Source organism: Pleurodeles waltl, chromosome 11 (assembly GCF_031143425.1).
Source record: "Pleurodeles waltl isolate 20211129_DDA chromosome 11, aPleWal1.hap1.20221129, whole genome shotgun sequence".
Taxonomy (NCBI): Eukaryota; Metazoa; Chordata; class Amphibia; order Caudata; family Salamandridae; genus Pleurodeles; species Pleurodeles waltl.
In genome coordinates, this window is record NC_090450.1 from 11,113,669 (window position 1) to 11,131,641 (window position 17,973).

Genomic DNA, 17,973 nt, shown 5'->3' on the forward strand with positions numbered 1-17,973 from the left:
GTATGGGTTAGTGGAAATAGCAAGGTATGAGTCAAAGCCAAGATAGGATTGTTGGTCTGGCTAAACCTAGGCCATCTTACCACTAGATCCGAGGATTGTGAGGACATCTTGAGGGATAAAAAGAGATGTCTCTTACGCAATGTCAATACTCAAGGATTGTGTCTGTACCACTTTGTTTTAGAGCATGCTACTTCTTCCTTGTCCTTTTTATATAATAAAATAAAAAACATGGATATATTAACAGCTACAATGAACAACTTACTTACCTTTGGTAACGCCTTTTCTGGTGGATACATTAGCTACCTGTGGATTCCTCACCGAAAGAAATTTCCTCACGCGCCCGCCTTCAACGGAAATTTTCTTCTAGCCCTGCACGTCGACAATGACATCACAATTGCCAGACTCCACGCGACACCGTATGACGTCATCCAGGCAATAAGAAGCCCTCGTCGACATGCAGACATCAGTTATCACCATTTTTTACGTGCCTTTGAGGCGATCAGGTGAATATTGACATTACAGAGTGATATAAGCACATCAATTAAACTTATATACCAACATTTATTGCAATAATATGAAACAAAACTAATGGAAACAACACACTAAATATGCAAATAACTATATATACATATCCAAACATGTTTCCTTTGAAATATACACATATATAAAGAAATATATATACATCGCATTATCATATACAAATATACAATATACAGGTGCTCACCCAAGGAATTCGTGGTAAGACCAGTCAGGCAACGGGGAGGCAGGTGGGACCGTGAGGAATCCAGAGGTAGCTAATGTATCCACCAGAAAAGTCGTTACTGAAGGTAAGTAACTTGTTCTTCTGATGGATACAACTACCTGTGGATTCCTCACCTAAAGAATAGAGTCCCAAAGCAGTACCACCTCCGGAGGTGGGTGCCTGAATGGTCAAACCAAGAAATCCTGCAGCACTGAACAGGCAAAATGGCCATCTCTCCTGACCTCAGAGTCCAAACAATAATGTTTGACAAAAGTATGGAGGGATGCCCAAGTTGCCGCTTTGCAGATGTCAACCACAGGAACACCCCTAGCCAAGGCCGATGAAGCAGCCTTAGCCCTGGTGGAATGGGCTCGGAGCCCTACAGGGGGTTCTTTCTTTGTTAAAGAATAACAAAGCTTGATGCAGAGAATGACCCACCAGGATAGTGTTCTCTTGTGGACAGCTCTGCCTCTCCTCTTCCCCACGTATCCAACGAAGAGCTGATCGTCTTGCCTGAACTCCCTCATCCTGTCGACAAAGAAGCTCAACGCTCTTCTTGGATCCAATCGGTGAAGCCTCTCTTCCTCCTTGGAAGGATGAGGTGGAGGGTAAAAGGAAGAGAGAGTAATAGACTGTCCCAAATGAAAGGGTGTAACAACCTTCGGGAGGAAAGCCGTCTTGGTCCTTAACACCACTTTGTCCCTAAAAAGGAAAGATACGGGGACTCTACACTAAGAGCCTGGAGCTCACTCACTCTTTTAGCCGATGTTATGGCCACTTGAAAAACAGTCTTCAAAACTAAAAATCTTAAGGAACAAGAGTGCATTGGCTCAAATGACGATCCCACTGTGGCTTAACAAACGGGGTGGGTGGAAACTTATTAGTGAGACCCTTAATGAACCTCAGTACAAGAGGTGACTTAAACAAAGAGGGTTGGTCTGGAAGACACAGAAAAGCCGACAGTGCTGATAAATAGCCGTTAACTGTGGCAACTGCACAACCCTTCTGTGCCAAGGATAAAGCAAATAACAATTCATCAGACAAATGGGCCTTCAAGGGATCAATTTGGTTCTCTCCACACCAACTGACAAATCTGGCCCACCTGTTTGTATAGATCGATTTGGTGGAGTGTCGCCTGGCCGATAAAATAACTTCCACCACCTCCGGCGGGAGAGAAAGGAACTCAGATTGCCCCGTTCAATCTCCAGACATGAAGGTGCAGGCTGTGGAGGTGGGGGTGTAGAACCTGCCCCTGCGAAAGGAGGTCTGCCCTGTACGGGAGACGGAGCGTAGGGCACAGAGAGATCTGGAGAAGATCCGAGTACCATACCCGTCTTGGCCAATCCGGAGCTGTTATTATGACTTGAGCCCGATCTTGGCGGAACTTCCTCAAATCCCGAGGAATCAAGGGTATGGGGGGAAACGCGTAAAGCAACTGGCCGTTCCAGGACATCTGAAACACGTCCCCCAAAGCTCCTTGCACCGGAAACTTGATGCTGCAAAACAACGGGCAGTGCGCGTTCATCCTGAGTGGCAAACAGATCTATTTGTGGATGTCCCCACTTCTGGAAGAAGTAAAGGGCCAGATCTGGATGAAGACGCCACTCGCGATCGGTCGAGATGAGCCGCCTAAGTCTGTCCGCACGCATGTTCAGAACTCCGGCCAAATGATTTGCTACCAAGCAAATCCTGTGATCCTGAAGCCAGGACCAGAGCCAAAGAGCTTCTCTGCAGAGAAGTTACGACCCCAGTCCTCCCTGCTTGTTTATATGCCACATCACAGTAGTATTGTTCGTCAGGACCTGAACCGACTGACCGCAAAGGGAAGGGAGGAAGACCTTGAGAGCCAGACATATCGCTCGCAATTCCAACAGATTGATGTGAAACTTCTGCTCCACTGGAGACCAACAACCTTCGATCTCCAGGCCCCCCAGATGAGCTCTTCACCCTAGAGTGGGAGCATCCGTTACAACTGTGACTACTGGCGGAGGTAGCGAGAACTGCCTTCCTTGCAACAGGTTTCCGACCGCAGTCCACCATCGAAGATCCGCTGCAGCGTCTCTGGAGATCCTTATCGAGTCCTCGAGATCTCCTTTGTGTTGAACCCACTGCCTGCGGATGCACCACTGAAGAGCCCTCATGTGCCAGCGTACATGCGTGACCAGCAGAATGCGAGAAGCGAACAAACTGAGCAGACGAAGGACCTTGAGGACTGGAACGACCGCTCCATTCTGAAACATTGAAATCAACGCCTGAATGTCCTGAATCCGCTGCCGCGGAGCAAAGGCCCGATTCAATGTTGTGTCCTGTACTGCCCCTATGAACAGGAGGCGTTGAGAGGGCTCCAGGTGAGATTTGGGCACATTCACTGAGAAACCCAGGTCGAACAACAACTGAGTTGTCGACTGCAGGTGATGCCGCAAGAGCTCCGGAGACTTGGCTTTGATCAACCAATCGTCCAGATAAGGAAATACTGCTATTTCCTTTCTTCTGAGCTCCGCTGCTACTACTGCCATCACCTTCGTAAAGACTCGAGGTGCCGAAGTAAGACCAAATGGTAGGACCGCAAACTGATAGTGCTGCGACCCCACCACAAACCGGAGATACTTCCTGTGCGACTTGAGGATCGGAATATGGAAGTACGCATCCTGGAAGTCGACAGACACAATCCAATCTCCTTCGTTCAACGCCAAAAGAACCTGTGACAGGGTCAGCATTTTTAATTTTTCCTGCTTGAGGACCCAATTCAAAACCCTCAGGTCCAGGATTGGCCTCAACCGACCATCCTTTTTGGGCATCTGGAAATATCTTGAATAGCAGCCCTGACCCCTCTCCTGTTCTGGAACCAACTCCACTGCACCCTTTGACAAAAGGGACATCACCTCCTGTTGTAGTAACAGAAGATGGTAGTCCGAACAGAAGGATGGGCGGAGAGGGAAGGGAGGAGGAAACTCCCGAAAGGGAAGAGCATACCCTTTCCCCACAATGTCGGTGACCTAGGAGTCTGAAGTTATTGACTCCCACATGTGAAGAAAGTGAGTAAGTCTCCCTCCTACAGGAGACGTGTGAGCAGGGAGTGATGGAGGACTAAGGCTGCTTTCCCTGCTGCACCCCTCCGGAGGAAGAGGCAGAGTGCTGCTGGGTGGCACCTCTAGTGCGTACTCTACCCCTGTCCCTGAAGGATCTGAAAGGAAGAGTTCCTGCAGATTGCTGTCCTGCCGCATGGAGCCTGCCACGAAAGGAATCGATACGACCAAAACATCTAAACCTCCTAAAAGACTTCAAAGCAGAGGATGTGGCTGCTTGTAGACCCAAGGATCTCGCCGTGGCTCTACTCTCTTTAAATCGTTCTAAAGCAGAGTCGGCTTTTGATCCAAAACATTTGTCTCCATCAAATGGCAGGTCCAGGAGAGTAGTCTGAACATCAGGGGAGAACCCTGATGATCGCAGCCAGGCCTGCCGTCTCATCACTATGGATGTGCCCATAGCCCTGGCCACCGAGTCCGAGGTGTCCAGCCCAGATTGAATCACCTGGGTCGCCGCTGCCTGAGCGTCCGACAAAAGGTTCAACACCTCCTGTGATAAACCCGGGTGGCCCTTAGCCTCATCCATAAGGGCATAAATGTAACGACCTAAAATGCAGGTAGCATTGGTAGATTTTAAAGCCATGCTGCAGGAAGAGAAGGCCTATTTAGCTGCCTGGTCCATTTTCTTAGACTCCCTGTCTGCTGGAGCCCCAGGAAACAAACCAGGAGCAGAACGAGAGGAGCACGATGCTTGGACAACCAAACTCTCCGGAGTTGGGTGCTTGGTCAGAAAGTCCGGAACACCTGGGGCTACACGATAGCGTCTCGCCACCGCCCTGTTCACGGCCGCCGAAGTCACTGGCTTCTTCCAAATTTCTTCAATAGGGTCCAAAAGAACCAAATTGAAAGGAGGAAGAGGTTCCACCACAGCTGACGCTGGATGCAGCACTTCAGTCAGGAGGTTTGTCTTCACCTCCGCAGCAGGAAGTGGAAGGTCCAAAAAGTCTGCTGCTTTCCTCACTACAGCGTTAAAAGAAGCAGCCTCCTCCGTATACTCCCCTGGAGAAGCCAGGTCCCATTCCGGGGAAGTGTCTAGGCCGCTTGCAGTATCCAAGCCTTGCAGGTCCCCTGAAGGCTCCATGATTTCACCTTCCTCCAAATGCTGCCTCTCATATTCCTGTTCTTCCAGCAGCCTTAGAGCTAACCTCCTGGAGCGGAGCCTGGACTCAAGCCCTGGCGTCGCTAGGGCGTCGGCCGATGCCAAAGATCTTTGACGACGCCGATCCTCTGAGCCAATTTCAAAGTCGACTGGATCCATGGTGAATCCATTGGTGCCGGAACGGTGGACGTCACCGATCTTCTGGGCGACGCCAAAGGCATCGGCACCGAAGCGGTACTTCCAGAAGGAAGAAAGGGCATAAAGGGTGTCGGCTTGTAAGGAGCCGGAGCACCCAAGTCAAAGGACCTGACGGACCCGCATGCCCACCACCAGGCGCCATGGTGGCAAAAATATTAAACATAGCATTCAGAAATGCTGCGGGGTCCATGCCCGCGCCAGGAAAGCCGGATAACCTTGAGGAACCAGTGCCGGAGGTGAAGCCGATGACGGCCCAGGCATCTCCTGCTCCGGAGAAGCCCTCGGCTCCTGATGCGGATCCACGTTATACACCGACAGTGGAGACGTCGGAGAAGCTGGAGTCGTTGGAGGTGGAGGCGTGACAGTCGGGCTGATCTCCCACGTCGGTCGGCGCCGAGCTGATGGCGACCTCGAATGGGAGCGTTCTCTGCTCGATCGGCGGCGTGAGCCATGTCGACGTCGAGAGTCCCGATGGCACCGATGAGTCTTCGAGGATCTTGAAGAAGACTCTCTACGATGATGCTTCTCCTTCCTCTTCTTAGAACAAGCAAGAAACAACTTAGCCTCCTGTTCTTTCAGGGCCTTAGGGTTTATGCGTTGGCATGAACTGCATGACTCGACTTCATGGTCAGAACTAAGGCACCATAAGCAATTCTCATGTGGGTCCGTGACTGACATGCGACCTCCACACTGTTTATAGTGTTGGCATGGTTTTGTATGGCCTACCATTGTATAGTATGGCATGGTATGGTATGGTATGGTATGATCAACCATTGTATAGTATAGTATGGTATGGCCGACCATTGTATGGTATGGTATGGCCGACCATAGTATAGTATGGTATGCTACTGTATTGTAAGGTATGGTGTGTCATGATATAGTATGGTAGGGCCTATCATTGTATGGTTTGGTATGGGAGGGCCCGTCATTGTATGGTGTGGTATGGCATGGTATTGTCTGTCATTATATAGTATGGTATGTCCTGGTATAGTATAGTACGTTATGCTATTGTATGTCACTGTATGGTATTGTATGGTATGTTGTGTCGTACCATTGTATGGTATGGATGGTATTGTCTTTTATTACATAATATGTTATGTCCTGTAAATGTATAGTATGGCATGGTAAGGCTGACCATTGTATAGTATGGTATGCTATGGTATGGCCGACCATAGTATAGTATGGTATGCTACTGTATTGTAAGGTATGGTGTGTCATGATATGGTATATGGTAGGGCCTATCATTGTATGGTTTGGTATGGGAGGGCCTGTCATTGTATGGTATGGCATGGTACTGTCTGTCATTATATAGTATGGTATGGTATGGTATGTCCTGCCATTGTATAGTATGGCATGGTACTGTCATTGTATAGTATGGTATGGTATGTCATTGTATAGTATGGTATGGTATGTCATTGTATAGAATGGTATAGTATGTCCCGTCAATATACAGTATGGTATGGTATGTTGTGTCGTGTCATTTTATGGTATGGCTTGGTATTGTCTGTTATTACATAGTATGGTATGTCCTGTCAATGTATAGTATGGTATGTTCTGTCATTGTATAGTATGGTATGGTATGTCCTGTCATTGTATACTGTATAGTATGTTATGCTAAGGCCTGTTACTGTGTAGTATGACATGGTATGCGAAGTCCTGTTACTGTATAGTATGATATGGTATGGTATGTCCTGTCATTGTATAGTATGGTATGGCATGGTAATATTGTCTGTCATTAGATAGTATGGTAGGGTATTGTATGGCATAGCTTGTCTTTGTATAGAATGGTATGTCCTGACATTGTATTGTATGGTAAGTCCTGTTACTGTATAGTATGGTATGGTATGGAGTGTCATTGTATAGGATGGTATGGTATGGTATGGTTTGTCATTGTACATTATGGTATGGCCTCTCATTGTATAATATGGCATGGTATGGCCTGTCATCGTATAATATGGCATGGTATGGCCTGTCATATATGCTAGGGTATGGTATTTATTACATGGTATGTCAGTGATAATCTTTATTACAATGTACACATTAAACTACGGGAAAAAGTAGAATAGCAGCGGCCAAACAAAAAAGCACTTTTCAATGTGATGTTCTTCTTACATTAGACTGTTCTATTCAAAATCGTGCAGACATACACCAATTTAAAATACCCTGTTTTTTGCAAAAAAGATTTTAATCCAGACCAAGACATGCAGAATCATGAAACCTGCCAAAAAGCACTTTGTTATAAGTTAGACGAGTGACTACTTATCAGCGATGGCCTGAAGACGTTACTGTAGTTTGTATCAGTAAAAGCGATGCTACAACCTGTGCCGCTGGCGTGGTTACGCTGCACCAAAGAGTAGAAGGGGAGGGGGGAAGAGTAAAAGGGAACAAACACAGGAAACGAGCGGGTCAAGGCAACAGCGTGGAGCAAACCAGGAGGAAGTAAATCTAAAAACACATTGTGAAAATCTTGTTACTATGCTGCTCTACGCTGTACGTCCATAGGAAAACAAATGTAGGCATGGCCAAACTGTGGTGACTCAACAAAGCCTCAAATCCTTTTTAGCGATGTACATGTTAAGCCTTGGGAGGGACCGCAATAGAAGTGGCCAAACAAGCAAAACAAACACTTTACAATATCATTTTACTTTCATGCTAAAATGTTCTATCCAACCTGTAATCGTGCAAACATAAACCAACTTAAAACATACCCTGTTTTTGCATAAAAGAATTTAATCATGCCCAAGACATTTTATAAATCATGAAACGGACCAAAAAAATACTTTGTTACAAACTAAACAAGTGATTACTTAATAGCGTGAGTGCAAAGTCATTAATGTGTATTGAAATCATTGTTAAACACTACACTAGCAACCTGTGGCTGCTGGTGTTGTCATGCTGCATCAAAGAGTAGAAGGGGAGGGGATTAAAATAAATGGGAACAAAAATTAACACTGGTCACTGAAAGCAACATTTCCAAGCAAAACCAGGAGCAAGTCAATCTAAAAACAAGACACACACGCATATGAAGTGAGGCAATTAGAAGAGAAAAATAGACCGAGACAGAAAGTGGAAGCAGAGAAAGGACACCCCCCAAAAAAATGAAAGCAGTACTTGGTCCATGCTCCAGAGAAAGATGAAACACTTGAACAGAAAGTGAAGCCAGCATGTGACAATCAAACAGGAGCCAAAAAATAAGACCAGACCTGCCAACCTGCCACTAATTATCGCTGTGTGAAGAAGGGGCATGGTCTTGAAGTACAAGGCCTTGTGCCAAGAGCACGTTAAGAGGCGCTGTGCCCTCCACAAATCCCCACACATCCCCTGCAAAAAAAACACAAAAAAAACAAAGGGTATCTGAGGCTGCTGTGAATGTCCCACAGTGTTTTCAAACCCCCTAAATGGACATCGCCTGCTTACATCCTGCAAAGACAAGCTGAAACGCCACTTTGTGTAGTGGTTTCCAGCTCGCCTTGCCTGCCATCATGTGATTTCGGCTCCTCGCCGGGTGATGGTGTCAAGGGAGCCGAAATCATGTGACACACAGTGGCACAGAGTGAGGTGGCATGTCTGTAAGATTAAAAAGTGGCTCCAGCCAATGGTGAGCAATGCCCGGGCTCTTAGCCACTTGAAGTTTACAAAATGCCTGTGAATGTGCAATGTCAGGCAAGACCTAAAAATAGTAATGCACAGTCAGGAGTCTGAGATTCGTTTATGTACAGAGGAGAGGAAATCCCACACCACATTGGAGGAAGGGCTGTGGGATTCTGCGGGGAGAATTAGAGACAAAGAGAGAATGAGAGAGAAAGAAGAGAGAAAGACAGCGGTGTGAGAAAGGAAGAAGAGAGAGTTGGTGGGAAAACTTCCCAAAATCACTGGCATGACCTTCTCCCTTCGCAGGAGAACTCACCTAAGATAAAGTGCCTGATTTAGAAAATCCATCCTTTGTGGATGCAGCACCTCTGGATTCTGATCTGAATCCCGATTCAGGGCTTAAGTCACAGGGACACTTATAAGCTTGTGAAGGATTAATATTACACATACTCAGAAACGCCTTTCTAAATCAAACCTAGAACATCCCAATCTCTATTCGTAAAAGTGAAGAGAGCACAGTCGTCTATCAATACTACTCGTGAATGAATATCCCCTAAATATTGCCATTTTAGTAGTTTTGGGGCAAATTATCAAAGATTAAAACTCCAAGAAAATGAGTATGTGAGGTTTTACTGCAGGAGTACCACTTTACACACACAACGATACCTTTGTGATTCCACCCCCTGACCTGTCCAAAGGAAGACCATTTCAAACTAAAGGTTTGCCGCACTGAAGACACTTACAGCGCTTTGTCTGTGTGGCGCTAACAGGCGCTATAGTCACTGCTCACGAAGTGTTGATGAACGTGACCAGCTGGACACATCCATCTTTGTAGCAGAAGATAATATCAGATTTTCATTTGAACTAGCAGATCAGTTTGCCTGTCTTTTATTCCTTGGCCACATGCAGACCCCACCCTAGGGGAAACTGTAAGAACTCTATGTCAGGAGGGGGTGATGTGGTATTTGCCTCACTGAAACATCTTGCATCGATCAATGTTTGTTTCTAACTTAAAGAGATCACAAGGCTATGGCGAGATATGACATGTAACTACATTTTCCCTGGATCTGGAGACACTTGAGAGGGGTGGAACTGGTAGGAAGATCTCTAAATATCCTGTAAGACAGAGCATCTGTTGCAAAAAAAACCTTCAACATGAAGTCTGCATCTGAAGGGTGAAGCAAACACCCTTGCCTGGCAGAAGAGACACCCCAAGGTTTTGGCTCCTACAAGCTTGAGACAGAACTCAGTAGAATGTGAGAACCAGCCTCCCCCGCGTGTAATCACAGAACCTTCAAACTGACAACTTGTTAACCACTTTTATCAATTTCAGGCTTTCTTTCTCCAGCAGCACAGCTAGAGTCACAGTTTGGCAGCAGGCATATGCAGGGACATTGCAGACAGGAGTGAATGTGGCTGTCAGTTACAAACAGAACTGGGGTGCACCAGGCAGCCTTCATCTGTGGGTGATCATTTACCTGATAAAGGGGACACCAGACCCCTTGAAAGCGGATACGATGATGTCCTTTTCTCCCCTATTGTGCACTAGCCCCCCCTCCTCAGTCTCTTCATTCACCATGGCTGTTTGCGGTGGACTTGCATAAAAGAGGCTGTTGAACTGCACCAGACTGATGTCCTCCCAGCAACTAGTTGCAACTGGTTTTACATCTCCCCATTGTCCCTTATACACCCCACATTCTGCAGACCATAGTTCTCGTTAGTCGAAGAAGCCGACATTCGCTTGTTTGCCCCCCCACCCTTATTTGTGGGAGTAACAAGGCAACCCTTCTTTTAAAGTAAGCTACCCAAAGGGTTGGTGCACATAGAGGTGACCAAGCCACACAGTTCATAGGTAAAGCAGGTACAGAGCCAAAAATATCTGAATATTTGTAAGTATGCCTACATTAGGAACAGCTGTGCCATTGAGCAGCCTAAAAATATATATTTCACTTTTCTGTGAGACAAAAGCCTTAGGTCACAAGAGGCCTTGGTATTACTGAGCCAGGAGACAATTCTCTTCATGGAGAATGTTATGGTCAGTACGTACTGAGTAACAATGTTTGCACACTGGACATCAACAGATGCTCACCAATTTGTGTATTAAGGAAAATAAGGCGCAGTAATGAAAATTGATTGGTCCCTGTCACACATTTTGATCAAGAGAACAAAAATGTCAACATATGTGTCAAAAAGATAGAATTCAAATTGGTGTAATTGGAGATGTGATACATTAGATCTGAGAAGGGGACTTTTTAATAACCCTCTATCTGTGGGATGCTTACTTTCTGATAGAGCAATCTAACTGCAGATTCCTCACCTTGTGAACACACCCAAGCGCTAGCAGAATTTTCTTTAAAGCAGATCCCCAGTGTTCTGTTGGTGCAGTGGCACTAGGGCTCAGAGGTCTGGGAAGACCTCTGCACCAAAGTAATACATGTTTTTATCAAAAATGCAGGTTTTGGAAACCATTTTATGTGCATTAGCCCCAAGCCACCCTTGCTATGCAAGGACAAAGTAATCAAACTTCACAGAATGCAACATATTCCAGTAGATTCGAGACATAGCAAGAGGGAATTGACCCTCCCTAGAACTAAATCTATGTGGATATTAAGAACAATTGAAAGAGGTTTTAATAAGGATCAAGACGATTGAGCCCTGTTTTTTAATATGTGATTAATTACAGGGCACAGTGGTAGATATAGGGCCAGATTTACATAGGGAATGGTTTTATTACCAGCGAATAGCAAATTTTTCCACTTTGCCATTTGGTAATTGCAAGCACCCATGTACTAAAGTGTACGGAACACTTTCTGCGATTCCCGGTGAATTGCAAATAGACCTACCTCATTAATATTCATCAGGTAGGTCTCGGTTTGTGACCCACTGAGAATGGCAAAAGCCAAAGGGGTAGTGGCCTGCTGGAATCAGCAGACTAGCATGCCTTGATTGCTTTTCAATAAAGCATTTTTTATACTTAAATGCAGCCTATTTTACCTAAACGCAAACGGGGGGCGTTTCAAAAATAAAAATAAAAAGTTTTCTTTTCCTTTTTTAAGGGTATACCTGTTCTTAAAAATATTTTTGCAACCATTCTTAAAGGGGGAGAGGTCCCTTGAAGTTGGTGGTAAAATGCAAATGTTTTGCAACCCCATTTCGGTCTCAAAACATTCACATATACCACTGCGATTCGGTATTAATAAGGGAAGCCCTAAACACACCCCTTTCTAACATTGAACTGCAAATCCAACTTATGATTCGGTAATGGATCACTGAATCAGAAATAGGGGTTGCTACATACAAAAATGCATTTTTCTGATTGCAAACGGCCTGATCCTGTGAATTGGGCGACTTGTGACGAGAAAAATCCTTCGTCCATCTGGCCCACAGTCCTCTTGAATGTAATCTCACAATTACTAATTTAATCTGAAGGGATTGAATATGTAAACACTGACGTAGTTTGCACATTAGATGTTTTTTTTTTTATGCGGAGAGGCATTTGGGGTCTGCTGCACTCCCCTCTGCTATAACTCTTCCTCGCTCTTCCCTCCGCCATCTTGAGGTAGACGCATAATCAGCATTGCAACCTTGGTCTCATATAAACTAAATTAAACTCATTTTTATCTAACTTCTTTCCATCTGCTTATTTATGACACTCTGATGTTACATGGAGTATCATATTGATATCAGTTTGCAGTGCTGAGTGAATTAGGACTGAACTAGGAAGGTTCTTTGGAACATTACAGCTTAGCACCATTCTCACCACTGAATGATGGAGGCCACGATTTGACTCGAGATACTAGACCCTAATTGGTGTGGATTGTCACAAAGTTATTGGATGATCGTGTGATGATTTGATGTTCTTATTGGATTAGGCACTTCGACTCACTATGGAACTGGATATTAAACACACTTTAGAATGTCTGAATTGGCAGAGCATTTGTCGTTGGATTTCAGTCCTCTCCTCCCCATTACAATATGGCGGTCATGGTTAGAATTGACTTGGTTGGCGTGTGTTAGCTTTGATGGCCACGAGGTTTTAAGATGGCACCCATGTAGAACAGGTGGACACGAGCGTGACCAGTATCGCACAGCTGTTGGCCGACACTTATGAGTAGATTCTTAATTGCTATTTTGTTAAATATTTTAGTTATGGAAGGTCTGCACCATTCTGTGGCACACAATATGGCCTTTGGAGTCAGCAGGGAGAGACATCTCTCGTACAGTGACAGGACCATGCAGTAAATTAAAGTGAGTAAGTTTAGGATGATATTTTTGTGTAACTTAGATCACTAATATTTGGTACAGAATTCTTACTTGTATTTTAAGTGCACAGATTTAAGACTGCACTTTTAAACCCATTACTAGTATGAACTCTGTACCTGGTTGGGCTTTTGGGTGCATTCTGTAAGTGCAATCAGCACACATGGGTAGTGTGTTGCCACTGTAGTTTTTTTCCATACTTTGGTGTCTTGTGCCCACACAGGGTGTGGCATGACATGGACTGAGTGTATGAGTGTGTTGCTATTGGGCGGTTTAAGTTTGTTTAATAAATTGGCTATCAACACACGGGGACACTCGTGTAGCATGTGGTGGATCGCGGTCACATGTGGGGCGCACACTGATACGCAGCCAGGATGTAATGTAATGATGAACTGTATTTTGTGGTACAGATCTGACCTTGGAACTTTTAAGACTGTAATAATCAGACGGTATTGACGGGAGCTGTTGACCTAAGGTGTGTTTATAGACTCTTATCGAGATTACAGCATTACAACTCTTCCTACACTTATCTGGGCGAGTCACCCCAGGTGCCTTGCCTCACAAATATGCCAGTGATGTGTGCTAGGAGCCGTGTAAACTAATGGCGTTTTTAGTTAATATACTGAATAACCGTTGGCCACGAAATGGACCGTAATTATCCGTTTATCTTATTATGAGAAATTCCTGTGGATCATATGCTTTCCGATGTTGGCAAAGGACTCCTTTTGATTTTGTGCATGGATACCATTAGACTTGGGAGAATGATTATTGTTTAATTGTTTATTGCTAGGTCAAGGTAACTATTTTGTTCTATTTTCTAGCCCTGAAGAAGCCCAGGCAATGAGGCTGGACAAAACGTGATGGCCAGAAGCTCCTTGATGAAGACTATGCAATAAAGTCAATTTGTTGGAAACCATCTTGGTGAGTTTATGTTGTTCAGTGGGCTTGCAAGGGCTCTATTCAAACTCATGGCACAATTGCCATGCCACTCCTTGTAGTCGAGTGGTGCATGCTGTCCGCTCTGTGTGATAGTTACCTAAAGATCCTGATGGTCGCACAGGGATGCTCTGGAGGGTTCTTAGAGACCTGAGCAAATGGGCACACACAGTGCTCATCCAGGCATCGATCTGGAAGGAGTGGCTACGCTATTGTTGGTTCCTCCTACCTGGAAGTCCACCTTGAGCCTCAGCTAAACACCTCAGGAGTACCTGGAAGGACAGGGCTTCCCGGAGATTATGGTGGGTCACCTCCCACTGCACCACATTCAGCGATAGACCCCAGAGGACCATCTGCTTCCACATCCGATCAGTGCCACCTGAGCAGCTGTCCGCACTTGCAGTTTCCACCTTGCTGCTGACTGTGGGAAGGTGGACAACATCTACTTTCAACCATCAGTTCAGGGAGGAATTCACCAACTCCACCCACAAGTGGAGAGGGCATTGCCAGGGAACCCAGATATGCAGTTGTTGCTCAGCCAATATGTATTTCGATGGTTCATTCCACCAAGATCACCATTTCGCCTTCCTGCATTTCCCTTTTTCTCATCAACTACTGGAAACCAGGTAGTAAAGTGCCTTGGGGACTGAGCAGTCTCCAGCCTGCTCTTTCAGTCATCCGTCCTTTCTGGCTGTGATTCCACTGATGTAGGTCAGGCCGCCTCCTCTTCCCTGTGCAACCTGTGCGCACCCCACCGTCTACATCACTACAGCACCTGTACTCTACTGTCTACATCACTACATCCATTAAGGCCTACCTTCTACATCACTGCAGTGCCTATAGCCTCCAGTCTACATCACTACAGCCCTTAAACGATACTTTTATATCACTACAGCCCTTACCCCCAGGACACTACCTCACCCGTGTACAGCACCAGCCTTCCAGGACACTACCTCACCCGCTTACAGCACCAGCCTTCCAGGACACTACCTCACCCGTGTACAGCACCAGCCTTCCAGGACACTACCTCACCCGCTTACAGCACCAGCCTTCCAGGACACTACCTCACCCGTGTACAGCACCAGCCTTCCAGGACACTACCTCACCCGTGTACAGCACCAGCCTTCCAGGACACTACCTCACCGACGTACAGTACCAGCCTTCCAGGACACTACCTCACCCGCTTACAGCAACCAGCCATCCAGGACACTACCTCACCCATGTACAGCACCAGCGTTCCAGGACACTACCTCACCCGTGTACAGCACCAGCCTTCCAGGACACTACCTCACCCGTGTACAGCACCAGCCTTCCAGGACACTACCTCACCGACGTACAGTACCAGCCTTCCAGGACACTACCTCACCCGCTTACAGCAACCAGCCATCCAGGACACTATCTCACCCATGTACAGTACCAGCGTTCCAGGACATTACCTCACCCACGTACAGCACCAGCCTTCCAGGACACAACCCTCACCCACGTACAGCACCAGCCTTCCAGGACACTACCTCACCCGTGTACAGCACCAGCCTTCCAGGACACTACCTCACCCGCTTACAGCAACCAGCCATCCAGGACACTACCTCACCCATGTACAGTACCAGCGTTCCAGGACATTACCTCACCCACGTACAGCACCAGCCTTCCAGGCCACTACCTCACCCACGTACAGCACCAGCCTTCCTGGACACTACCTCACCCGTGTACAGCACCAGCCTTCCAGGACACTACCCCCACCCACGTACAGCACCAGACTTCCAGGACACTACCCCCACCCACGTACAGCACCAGACTTCCAGGACACTACCCGCACCCACGTACAGCACCAGCCTTCCCGGACACTACCCCCCCCGACCCCCACGTACAGCACCAGCCTTCCTGGACACTACCTCATCCACCTACAGCACCAGCCTTCCAGGACACAACCCTCACCCAAGTACAGCACCAGCCTTCCAGGACACTACCTCACCCGTGTACAGCACCAGCCTTCCAGGACACTACCTCATCAACCTGCAGCACCAGCCTTCCTGGACACTACCTCATCCACCTACAGCACCAGCCTGGCTAGCTCAGTGACGGGTGGCTTACCACCCACCCTTGCCAGGTACAGTCAAGGAAAGGCACCCCTCTCCCTTATTCTGCCAGGACTCAGAGTGCGCTGGGCCCCCTACAAGTGCCTGGCAGACCAGGAGCTCTGATGGGCAGAAGAGAAGGCGGTGCTCGAAATTAATTCACATTTAATTTCTTGCAACCGTTTCAGCTGAAATGTAAAATGAATTCCCAAGAAGGCCCCTGGGGGTCTCATTAAAAAAGCAAGGAGTACCTGAGGACATCTTGAGCTAGATAGTCAGGTTGCACCAAGGCAATTATACTTAGGTCCGCTGGGACGTGCATGGCGAACTTACCGAACCAATTCCTATAAGCAGAGGGGTGAGGCAGAGTTGAGTGTCTGTGCCCACCCTGTTCACATTCTACATTAAAGATGTTGTTGGTCACCTTAAAAAATGTAAACATGACTCCTTGAAACTCAGGGCAACCCCTGTCCCTGTGTTATTATTCACAGATGATACCATCTTGATCTCACAGGCACCTAGGGGGGTCTCCAAACTTTATTGGATGATTTCAACACATATTGTAGTGAAAAGAGTTTGGAAATAACCATCGGGAAATCTAAATACATGGCCATAGATCCCCACAGGAACTTCAGGAGGAATATTAAGGTTGGTGGGCACATTTTAGATGGAGCAGATGTCCAACTTTGTTTACCTCGGTGTAGCACTGCATTTTGGATTATCATGGAAGCCACAAATAAACCAGGCCAGTACGGTGCTGATACATGGGTCAAGGGCCGCTCTTAACAAATATAATGCATCTGTGAAGAAATTGAGTACGCCGGCCCAAGAAATTTACAAAGTCAAGGCTGCTGCTCTGTATTGGTCAGAGCTGTGGGGTATAGGCAATGTCAAACAGCTCGTTCTTGGAGAGAATACACTTATAAACGGATTATTAGGCCCACCCGTGGCGACACCCCTAGTACCCATGTATCGCGATGGTAATGTCAAACAGGTACAGCGTATCACAAATTTGTGGCCAATAATCTCCTGGATTAGACTACGGATGACACAGGAGCTGGTTTATTTATTAGGGAACTATTGGAACTTGCTAAGGCGCTAACTTTCCCTTGGCTTAGACATGTGCGGAAGTGGTTACATAAGCTTGGCCTTTCATCCTATTGGACTGAACCACAGTCACTGACGCAGAGCTCAAGAACCACTTGAAGCAAATACACTGCGAATATGCATTAAATACCGTCGGTAGCAACGCAAATCACAACAGGTCGACGACCCAGCTGCCTGCTATTAAGTCAATGACATGCTTTGAAGATCTGCTAAATGTTATCCAACACCACAAAGTGAGGATCCTACATGGAAATTCGTTATGATATACTTCAAATTAAAACTTATACTGTGAATCGGAAGTCACATGATGAAGCTATTCGCACTTTTCTTTTTTAAATAACTCGTTATTAATTTTATCCAAGTAAAACCAACACATTACAGTGCAAAGCGTGCAAGATCCCCCAAACAGCGCCCTCCGTCGTTAGTACATGTCAGCACTCACTTGGCAAGAGGAGCAGAATATTATTCCCCAGCACATGATGGTTCAATAATGTAACCAAATTGTGAACATTCTCAGCATACCATAATTTCAAGATAAACACAGTTGGTTGTCTCAGCAATTCAACTCGTAAATTAACCCAATTTTTCAATCCTCAGTGTCTGTACTGGTCTCAGAATTCAAGGCCCCATCGTTAGTAAGGCACTCCAACCACGGTCTCCACGCCATCAGATCTGAGGTGCACCCTCATCGGTGCGAGCCAACCTCATATTGTTCCTCCGCTACACCCCACTCCAGGAGCTCCCGTAACCAGCAATCAACCAGAGCTCTCCTGGAGTTCATCCATCTTATGGCCACCCTGCATTTGGCCAACACAACAAACAACTGTGTTAGTTTCTACGGGATCTTCTACTCTCCGGGTCTCTCCACCACCCCAACTA

At 46.4% G+C, this 17,973-nt stretch overlaps 1 protein-coding gene across 1 annotated transcript in view; it reads right to left on the reverse strand.

Moving 5' to 3' along the window:
• The window catches only part of TPRG1 (tumor protein p63 regulated 1), a 294,564-nt gene that overhangs the window by 233,047 nt on the left and 43,544 nt on the right, over positions 1-17,973 (reverse strand). The gene's annotated exons all lie outside the window — the stretch shown is intronic.